The following is a 9,585-nucleotide window of genomic DNA, read 5'->3' as shown; positions in this document are numbered from 1 at the left end:
CTTCACTCTCCACTCTAGTCCTCTGTGGCTATGTCACTGACTCTGGGCCCAAGAATCCCCAGGTCTTGCCACACTGCTGGCCAACCAGGTCTCCATCTGGATTCACAGGAGTCTATTGAACGTTGTAGGGTTTAGCTCGGAGCATCATTGCTGTTTTTCCTTCACTTCCCTTATTGGTGATGAACGTGGTCACCAATCAGAGCGTTTATTCCCATTGAGTCTTAGTTTTGGAAGGGGATTTGCCCTGAGGGGACTTGACCATTTGCTTTGATGTCCCCTGGGCGAGCAACTTGCTAGTTCTTGTAGTAATTTGTCAGACTGCCTCTATTTTTTATTATTTTTTTGTAGGTCTTTCTTTCAAGAAATATCTTCTGTTCTTCTAGCCACTCCAGGCTGGTCTATTTGTCCTTTCAAGTGGAAATTTCCCACCTCAGAAGATTCTGGATGTGGTACAGCAGGAGGCCTCCTTCACTGGGCATGTTGTAGCCCCATTTTAGGTATTCCAATCAGTTATAGGCAGAAGATGGACTTACAAGCTTTCTAAGAAGATATTTCTGGTTATTCCTTTCTCTCCACCTCAAGTATCTATTTCATAGTGGTATGCCAGGGAAACCAAGATTCAAAAGACAGGAAACCACCTTACCATTATTTGCCCCCTTCTCCCAATTTCAACCATGTGCATGTATCTACTCATATTTATTGTCGGTAAATACCAAGTAGAGGAATTGCTGTATCAAAAGGTGTTTCTATTTCCAACTTTCTGAGGAAGTGCCATATTGCTTTCCAGAGAGGTTGGACCATTTTGCAATCCCACCAGCAATGCAGGAGCATCCCAGTCTCTCCACATCCTTGCCAGCATTTATTGTCCTTTGCTTTTTTGATCTTTGCTGTTATTGCTGGTGTGAGATGATATCTCATTGTTGTTTTGATTTGCATCTCTCTAAAGGCTAGTGATCGTGAACATTTCTTCATATGTTTGTTGGCTGCCTGGATCTCCTCCTTGGTGAAGTGTCTGTTCATGACCTTTGCTCATTTTTTTATTGTGTTATTTGTCTTTTTCTTGTAGATGTGTTGTAGTTTCCTATTTATATATTTATATATATTTTAGAAATTAGTCCCTTGTTTGATGTGTCATTGCAAAAGATTTTTTCCCATTCTGTGGGTTCTATTTTCACTCTTCTGGTGAAGTCTTTTGATATGCATAAGTTTTTAATTTTTAGTATGTCTGAATCATCTACTTTTATTTGTGTAGTTTTTAAAAAATGTTTGGTAGTCTTTGTATTCCCTGAATTAGTGCCCTCACGTTTGTCCTTATTTTTTCATTGATGGCCTTCATAATTCTGGGATTCACATTTAGGGTTTTAATCCATGTTGAGTTGGTTTTTGTATAAGGTGTGAGGTGAAGCTCTTGTTTCAGTCTTTTGCATATCGCTTTCCAGTTTTGCCAGCACCATCTGTTGAATAGATTATCACCTCCCCATGTGATATATTTAGGTACTTTGTCAAAAATCAGTTGGCTGTATGCGGATGCGTTAATTTCTGGATTCTCGATTCTGTTCCATTGATCAATGTATCTTTCATTGTACCAGTACCAAGCTGTTTTGACCACTGTAGTCGTGTAATAATTCTTGAAGTCGGGGAGTGAGAGGTTTCCAACCTTATTCTTCTTCTTAAGCAGAGCTTTGCTTATCCTGGGTCTCTTTCCTTTCCATATAAACTTTGTAATTGTCTTTTCCATCTCTTTGAAGAATGTCACTGGAATCTGGGTTGGGATTGTATTATACGTGTAAATTGCTTTGGGCAGTATTGACATTTTCACAATGTTAAGTCTTCCTATCCAGGAGCATGGCACATTCTTCCACTTTTATAGGTTTCTTTTGGTTTCTTGTAGTAGTGTTATATAGTTTTCTTTGTATAAGTCCTTTGTTTCTCTGGTTACATTTTTTTCCTAGATATTTCATGCTTTGGGCAGCTGTTGTAAATGGTATTGCTTTCCTAATGTTCTTTTCAGTGCTGTCATTTTTGGCATAGAGGAATCCAACTAATTTTTGTATGTTGATCTTATATCCTGCCACTTTTCTGAATCTTCCAATGAGGTGTAGTAGCTTTTTTACTGGGTCTTTGGTGGTTTCTACATATAGGATCATATCATCTGCAAATAGAAAGAGTTTTACTTTCTGTTTGCTATTTTGGATGGCTTTAATTTCCCTGTCTTGCTATATAGTTCTTGCTAAGATTTCAGGCACAATATTGATTAGGAACAGTGACAAAGGGCATCCTTGTCTTGTTCCTGTTCTCAGAGGGACATCTTTCAGTTTCTCTCCATTGAGAGTAATGTAGTCTGTTGGTTTTGTATATATGCTCCTAGTTATGTTGAGGAATTTCCCTTCAAGTCCTACTTTGTTGAGTGTTTTTATCAGGAATGGATGTTGAATATTGTCAAATGTCTTTTCTGTACCTACTGTTATGATAATATGTTTTTTTTTTTTCTTTCTTATTTATGTGGTGGATTTCATTGATCATTTTTCTAATGTTGAACCATCCTTGCATCCCTGATGTGAATCCCACTTGATCATGATGTATTATCTTTTTATGTGCTGCTGGATTCTGCTGGCTAGGATTTTGTTGAGAATTTTTGGTTCTGGGTTCATGATGGATATTGGTCTATAATTTTCTTTCTTAGTGACGTCCTTCCCTGGATTTGGTATGAAGGTTATGCTTGCTTCATAAAATGTATTAGGAAGTTTTCCATCTTCCTCTATATTCTGGAATAATTTGAGTAGAATTTGTGACAGCTCCTCCCTGAATGTTTGGTAGAACTCACCAGTGAAGCCATCTGGGCCTGGACGTCTTTTGGTTTGGAGTTTTTTGATGACCTGATCAATTTCTTCTTTTGTTATGGGTCTGTTCAGGTTTTCTACTTCACTGTGTGTAAGTTTAGGTAGGTCGTGTTTTACCAAAAATGTATTAATCTCTTCTAAGGTTTCAAATTTGTTGGAGTACAACTTTTCATAGAATTCTGTTATTATCCTTTTGATTTCCTTTGGTTCCTTTGTGACATCGCCCATGTAGTTTCTAATGCATGTTATTTGTGACTTCTGCCTCTTTTCTTTTGTTAGGTTTGCCAATGGTCTGTCTATTTTGTTGATCCTTTCAAAGAACCAACTTCTTGTCCTGTTGATTCTTTCTATAGTTTTCCTGTTTCTATCTTATTTATTTCTGCTCTAATCTTCATTATTTCTTTTCTTTTAGTGGCTGTAGGTTCCTTCTGTTGGTCTATTTCTAATTGTTGTAGATGCTGTGTTAATGTGTTAATTTTGGTTCTTTCTTCTTTTTCGATGTGTGCATTGATTGCAATAAATTGTCCTCTCAGCACCACTTTCTTCATGTCCCAAAGATTTTGGTAAGTTGTGTTTTCATTCTCATTTGTTTGTAGAAACTTTGTGAGTTCACGTTTAATTTCTTCTACTACCCAGTTGCCTTTCAACAGGGTGTTATTCAGTTTCCATGTATTTGACTTGATTTCCTTGGTCTTCCTATTGTTTATTTCTAATTTGATAGCATTGTGGTCTGAGAAGATGCTATTTTATATTTGTAAATGTATGGAGATTTGTTTTGTTGCCTAAGACATGGTCTATTCTGGAGCTAGTTCCATGTGGAAAAGAATGTGTTTTGTGCTGTTGTTGGATTGAATGCTCTGTACACATCTATAAAGTCCAGTTGGCTGATTGTGTTGTTTAGTTCTTCTCTGTCCTTGTCAAGTTTCTGTCTGTTTGTTCTATCCATTTTAAAAGCAGTGTATTAAAATCACCCATTACATTGTATATTCTTCTGTTTCTTTCTTCAAATCTATTAGAATTTGCTTTATGTATTTTGGAGCTCTTTCATTGGGAGCATAGATATTTATTATGCTTATATCATCATGTTCAATTGTCCTTTTAATCATGAGATAATGTCCATTTTTATTTATTATGCTGGGTTTTGGCTTAAAGTTTTCTCTCTATCAAAGATTAGTACTGCCACTCCTGTTTGTATTTTATTGCAATTAGCTTGGTATAATTTTTTTCCCATCCTTTGACTTTTAATGTGTTTTTTGTCTCTGTGTGTGAACTGTGTCTCTTGCAGACAGCATATTGAAGGATCTTGTTTTCTTATCCATTTTTGCTACCTTCTGTCTCTTAACAGGTGCATTTAATCCATTTACATTCAGTGTAATTATTGATAGATATGGATTACTTGCTGTCACTATGTTTGTTTCTTTGTTGTGTTGCTACTTTCTTTGTTCTGTGTGTCTTCCTTTGATGAATTCATGTCTTTTTGTGTTCCCTTTTGTGAGTTTCCTCATAGTTTTAATGTTTCTATGTTCTTCTTGGATTTTCATTTTCTTGGTATTTTCTGAAATGTTTATTTTCTTTGAGGTTAACTTATAGTCCATTAACTTTTCTCTCCATTTAGTGTAGTCTACTTTATCCTGTAATCTACTGGACCGTCTCACCATCTGGATCTCTGTTCCTACGTGTTCACCTTCTTTTGCATTATAATTGTTTTGATCATAGACTGATCTCCCAGGTTCTCTGAGTTTGTTCTTATAATTTTTGTTCTGTTCTCTACTCTTCCTTCTGTCGATTTAGCTCTGGGAGGTGCTGCCACACATGTCAATCTCTGGTTGTTGTCTGTTCTTGTTGGTTCTCAGTCCACAGCACTGCCTTTAGGATGTTTTGCAGCACAGCACTGGCAAAATCCCTTAGCTTCTGTTTATCCTGTAATGTTTTGATTACACCATCGTATTTGACTGATAGCTTTGCTGGATAAAAGATTCTTGGTTGGCAGTTCTTTTTTCTTTCAGGGTTTTATATATGTCTCTCCATTGCCTTCTTGCTTGCATGGTTTCTGCTGAGAGATCTGAGCTTAGTCTGACTTGCTTACCTTTGTTTGTAACACTTCTGTTTTCCCTACCTGCTTTCAGGAGTGTCTCCTTATCTTTGATTTTTGAGAGCTTGATTATGATATGTCTTGGTGATTTTCTTTTGCGGTTTATCCTTCCTGGGTTTCGTTGAGCTTCTTGAATATTTATCTTTTTCACTTTCAGGATGTTAGAGAAATTTTCTTCCAGCAGTTCTTCAACTATTTCTTCTGTGGATTTGTGTGATTCTTCTTTTTCTGGAATGCTGATAATTCTTAAGTTATTCATCTTCATGTTGTCCAACATGAATCTTAGACATTCTTCAGATTTTTTTAATCCTTTTTTTTTGTTTGCTCTTCTATCTTAGTGGTATTGAGAGATTTGTATTCCAGCTTACTGGTTCTGCCTTCCATCTCGTCTATTCTATTCCTTTGCCCTTTCAGAGTATTGTCTATTTCTGATATTCAGCTATGGGTCATTTGGACCTCTTTCTATAGGGTTTGAATTGTCTCCAATTCTGTATCTATCTTATTTGATGGTTCCTGTAGTGCTTTCCTGAATTCTTCTTTATTTTTCTCAACTCCATTTAAAGTGTTTTGAAACATTTTATAATCATTTTTCTGAATTCCTTCTCAGGCATTTCCAAGGCCTGCCCTCCTTCCAGAATGGAGTCCAGGTCTACCTCTAGGCCATTTGTCTCAGACATTTTATCTTTTTACTGGATATGTGCTTATATGGTCATCTGCTTTTGCTCCTTGGACATGTTTAGTGTTTATCTGTGGTGTTAATGCTTAATTGAGTACATTTTTTGGTAATTTTTATGCTTTCTGATTGCTTCCAGGAAGATGTGATCAGGATGTGGGCTTCCCTTTTCCCTCTTCTTATTGCTTAACTCAGAGTAACTTTCACAGGTGTTGTCTCCCTCCCTGGTATATGGCAGTTGGTATTGGTTCTTGCCTGGGTTTTGCTGTTTAATAGAGTGTGATTGTGGCTTGACTATTGACAGCAGTTGCTGTCTCTTCTTGGGTAATATAGGGAGAGAAAGAGTCTCCCAAATGTAGAAGGGGGAGCACAAAACAGCAAAACTGCAACTGCAAAAAAACCCCAAGAAGCAACAACAATGACAACAACAAAAATCTAGACTGTTTACTCTAGTCTATAATCGCAGAAAATGGAGAGGAGGGAGTTAAGAAAAAAAATAATCTGTAGTCTAATATTAATATGACTTTAATGTCCTCTTTCATCTTCTTGCCTTCAAAGCTGCCTGAGAGATTTCAAGATGCCATTGTTGATTGTTATGCTGTACCTCAGGATTTAATTTAGCTTTTGGCCTGTTTTGTTTTTAAACTCTTTCCCTCTCCACACCCCTTGTTTTGGTCTTTTCATTATTTAAAAAATATAGTTCAGGGCCGGCTGTTTTGCTGAGCATATCTGTGTGCATGTGTGGCAGAAGAACCCACCAGTGGTGAGGGTGGGGCGTGTCCACTCACTCAGGCACACCCTCTAGTCACCAGAATGGAGGTGTGCAAACAGTGGGGGACCAATGAACAGATACCAAAAAAAAAAAAGAAAAAAGGAAAATCAGAACAAAGTAAAACTGACAAAGTGGATTGTCCTCCTTTGCTCCAAGGTTCCCATGGCATTATTCTGTGGTGTGTCTACTTCCCTACTTTGTCATGTCATTTGGTCTCACCCACGTTGTTGGCTTTGGGCCCTGAGCCTGGCAGTTTCAAAAGTACACACTTTCTTACTTTTGCTACAAGTTCCACTAGCTATAAGTCTAACTTTTAAAATATTCCAACCTATGTGGTTCCAAGTTTTGGAGTTCTGTCCTGAATCTGCTTTGCCTGGTATTCTGTGGTATTGCTGACGGTGAACCTCACTGCACATCTACCCTAGCCACCATCAAGCCTTTTCCAACAACTCTTGGACAGTATTTTCTGTATTTATTATTATTAATTTTTGGTCTCTTCCTGTTCTAGGATTCTTATTACATGTAAATTATTCCTCATGATTGTTGTTGTTAAGTGCCGTCGAGTCGGTTCTGACCCATAGGGTTTCTGAGGCTGTAAATCTTTATGGGAGCAGAAAGCCTCATCTTTCTCCTGTGGAACAGCTGGTAGTTTTGAACTGCTCACCTTGTGGCTCACAGCTCGATTCATAACCGCTACGCTACCAGAGCTCCTCATAATAGTGTACCATATAAATCTTAGGCTTTCTTCAAATTTTTTTGGTTCTTTCTTCTGATTGTTATTCTAGCAGGTGAATATTGAGATATGTTTCTTCAAGCTAAGTGATTTTGGTTCCATTTGATTCAATTCTATTTCTTTACCCTTTCAGTGTGCTATCTATTTCTGAAGTCTTAATGTTAATTTCCTGGCTTTTTGATTGCTGTTTTTGTATTATTCCTATTTTTTTCAATTATTTTGCCAGTTTTGTTCCTGAGTTTTTCCATAACTTTTTCTATGTGTTTTTCTTGGTTTCATCTATAGTTTCCTTGATTTTTCTTGCAATCCATTGAAATTGTCTAATTAATATTCTTTTAAATTCCTTACAAGGTAGTTTCTATATAATTTCTGGTATAGGTGTTATATTTTATGACTCTGTATTTTGGTCACTTGTTTGAAGCACTCTGTCTTGTTTCTTGGTGTAAGCTGAAATCGTTTTCTCAGAAATATTGTGACATTGTATTTATATTAGTTGCTGGCAGTATATTAGTTTATTGTAAGGCATGCACCACCTGTCTTCTGGTGGATGTAGTAGAGAATGGAAGTTTGAGTACAGTTAGTTTTCTGTTTACTGTTTTTTTACTGTTTACTGTTAATACTGGTCAGGGCAGGTTCACACACTTCCTGAAGCAGGAGTGCTATGACAGGTGCCTGACCCCTGGCAGAGCAGAGGCTGCCTAGGAGGGGTGCTTCTGGCTTCCAGGAGGACACAGGGACAAGGAAGAATTGCACCTCCTTGCATCTTGTACCTGCAGGTCACTCTTTAACAGTTGCTTGTAAAAACTCAAGATAACTGTGTTGCTCCACACCAGCCTACTTCTCTCTCACTGTTCTTGTTCAGCTTAGTCTTCCAGTCAGCACTCAATCCATCTTTTTGGCCAATCCTCTGATGCTCAGGGTTCCAGGATCATCTGTATCTCCTTCACTCCGTTTCCCATGTCTTTGTTGCCGAGGGTCAGCTCAGTGTCAGCTTATGCCATCATCTTACCCTCTATTCTTGCAGTGGACAGTTTTGATTGAGTAAGTGGAAACTGATGGGACAAGCATTCTCACAGCCTAGTGAGGATGGTAGGCTAGTATATTTAGCGATACAAGGCCTTCAAAAGCCACTGCCAGGTGTCAGTTGAGTTATTAAAAATATATTAATATCCCTTTGAATCTTTGGCTTATGAAGGTAGAGAGATGTCAACATTTTTAGAAATATTTTAAATTAACATTTCTATTAAAAGATTTGATGGTTAATGCTATGTATCCTCTTGGTTAGGCTATGATTCTCAGTGGTTTGGCACTGAATAGTTTGGTTTCTTCCATTATGTGATCTGATATGATCAGCCAATCAGTTGAACAGGGAGTTTCCTCAGGGGTGTTTGTTCTGGGAAAGCTTGCTTTCTTTTCTTGACCTGGTACTCTTCTCACAACCTGATCTTTTGTTCTTGGGATGTCAGTCTGCAGAAGACTCCAGCTTACCATCTAACTGCAAATTTTGGGCTCCTCAGATCCTGCCACCATGTGTATTAGCAGAGGTCTTCAGCCTGTTGTCCACAGATTTGAGACTTGCAAGCCCCCGGAATTAAGTGAGATATTTCTTGGAAATAATTTTCTCTCTTTCTATATATGCAATAAACACTGGACTGTGAACCACAAGGTCCATGGTTTGAGTCTGCCAGCTGGCTCATGGGAAAAAGATAAGGCTTTCTGCTCTCACAAAGATTTAAAGCCTTGGAAACCCTATATAGGGTCACTGAATCAGAACAGACTCCACAACACTTAACAACAATACATACATATATATATGAAGTTAAGTAAAAAATATCAGTACAAAATCATAGAAACATTTATTAAACAAAAATATCAAATTTTGAAGCTTTTTTTTTTTTTTTTTTTTTTCTTGGCATAGCCTCCATCTAAGCTTATTCTCTTTGAAGGTAGTCCTTCCAGCTCTTTAATTCTTACCTGAAGAATTTTATACTCTTCAACTACACCATATCAAAATGGGAGCTCTGGCATCTTTGAGGGATGCAAATTGTACTCCTTTTCAGTGTTTTAAGTTTTAGGGACAAAAGTAAGTCTGAAGGGGCTATGCTTTATGAATGAGCAGGTGCTTTGTTGGGATGGAAAAAAATATTCCTGGATTTTTCTTATCAATGCAGTTTCCAATTTTCTTTAAACTTCTTTCTAATAAGCCCCTGTGATTGTCCTGTCTCCGTTGAGAAAATCTATCAAGATTATCCCTTTGGAATTGCATAGAATTCTGAGCTAACCTCTATGACTTGAATTTTTTTTTTTAAGTTTTTATTGTGAATTGAGTGATAGTTTACATAGGAGAACATTGATTTTACACCATCGTTTCATTTCAATGATTAAAATTTCCTCTGTGCATCATCATTCAACAGTATTTGCTTCTATTCCCTTTCTTTCTTCCTTCCTTCCTTCCTTCCTTCCTTCCTTCCTTCC

Source organism: Chrysochloris asiatica, unplaced genomic scaffold (assembly GCF_000296735.1).
Source record: "Chrysochloris asiatica unplaced genomic scaffold, ChrAsi1.0 scaffold00458, whole genome shotgun sequence".
Classification (NCBI taxonomy): domain Eukaryota; kingdom Metazoa; phylum Chordata; class Mammalia; order Afrosoricida; family Chrysochloridae; genus Chrysochloris; species Chrysochloris asiatica.
The sequence above is the reverse complement of the archived record's forward strand: the minus strand, read 5'-3'. Positions refer to the sequence as shown.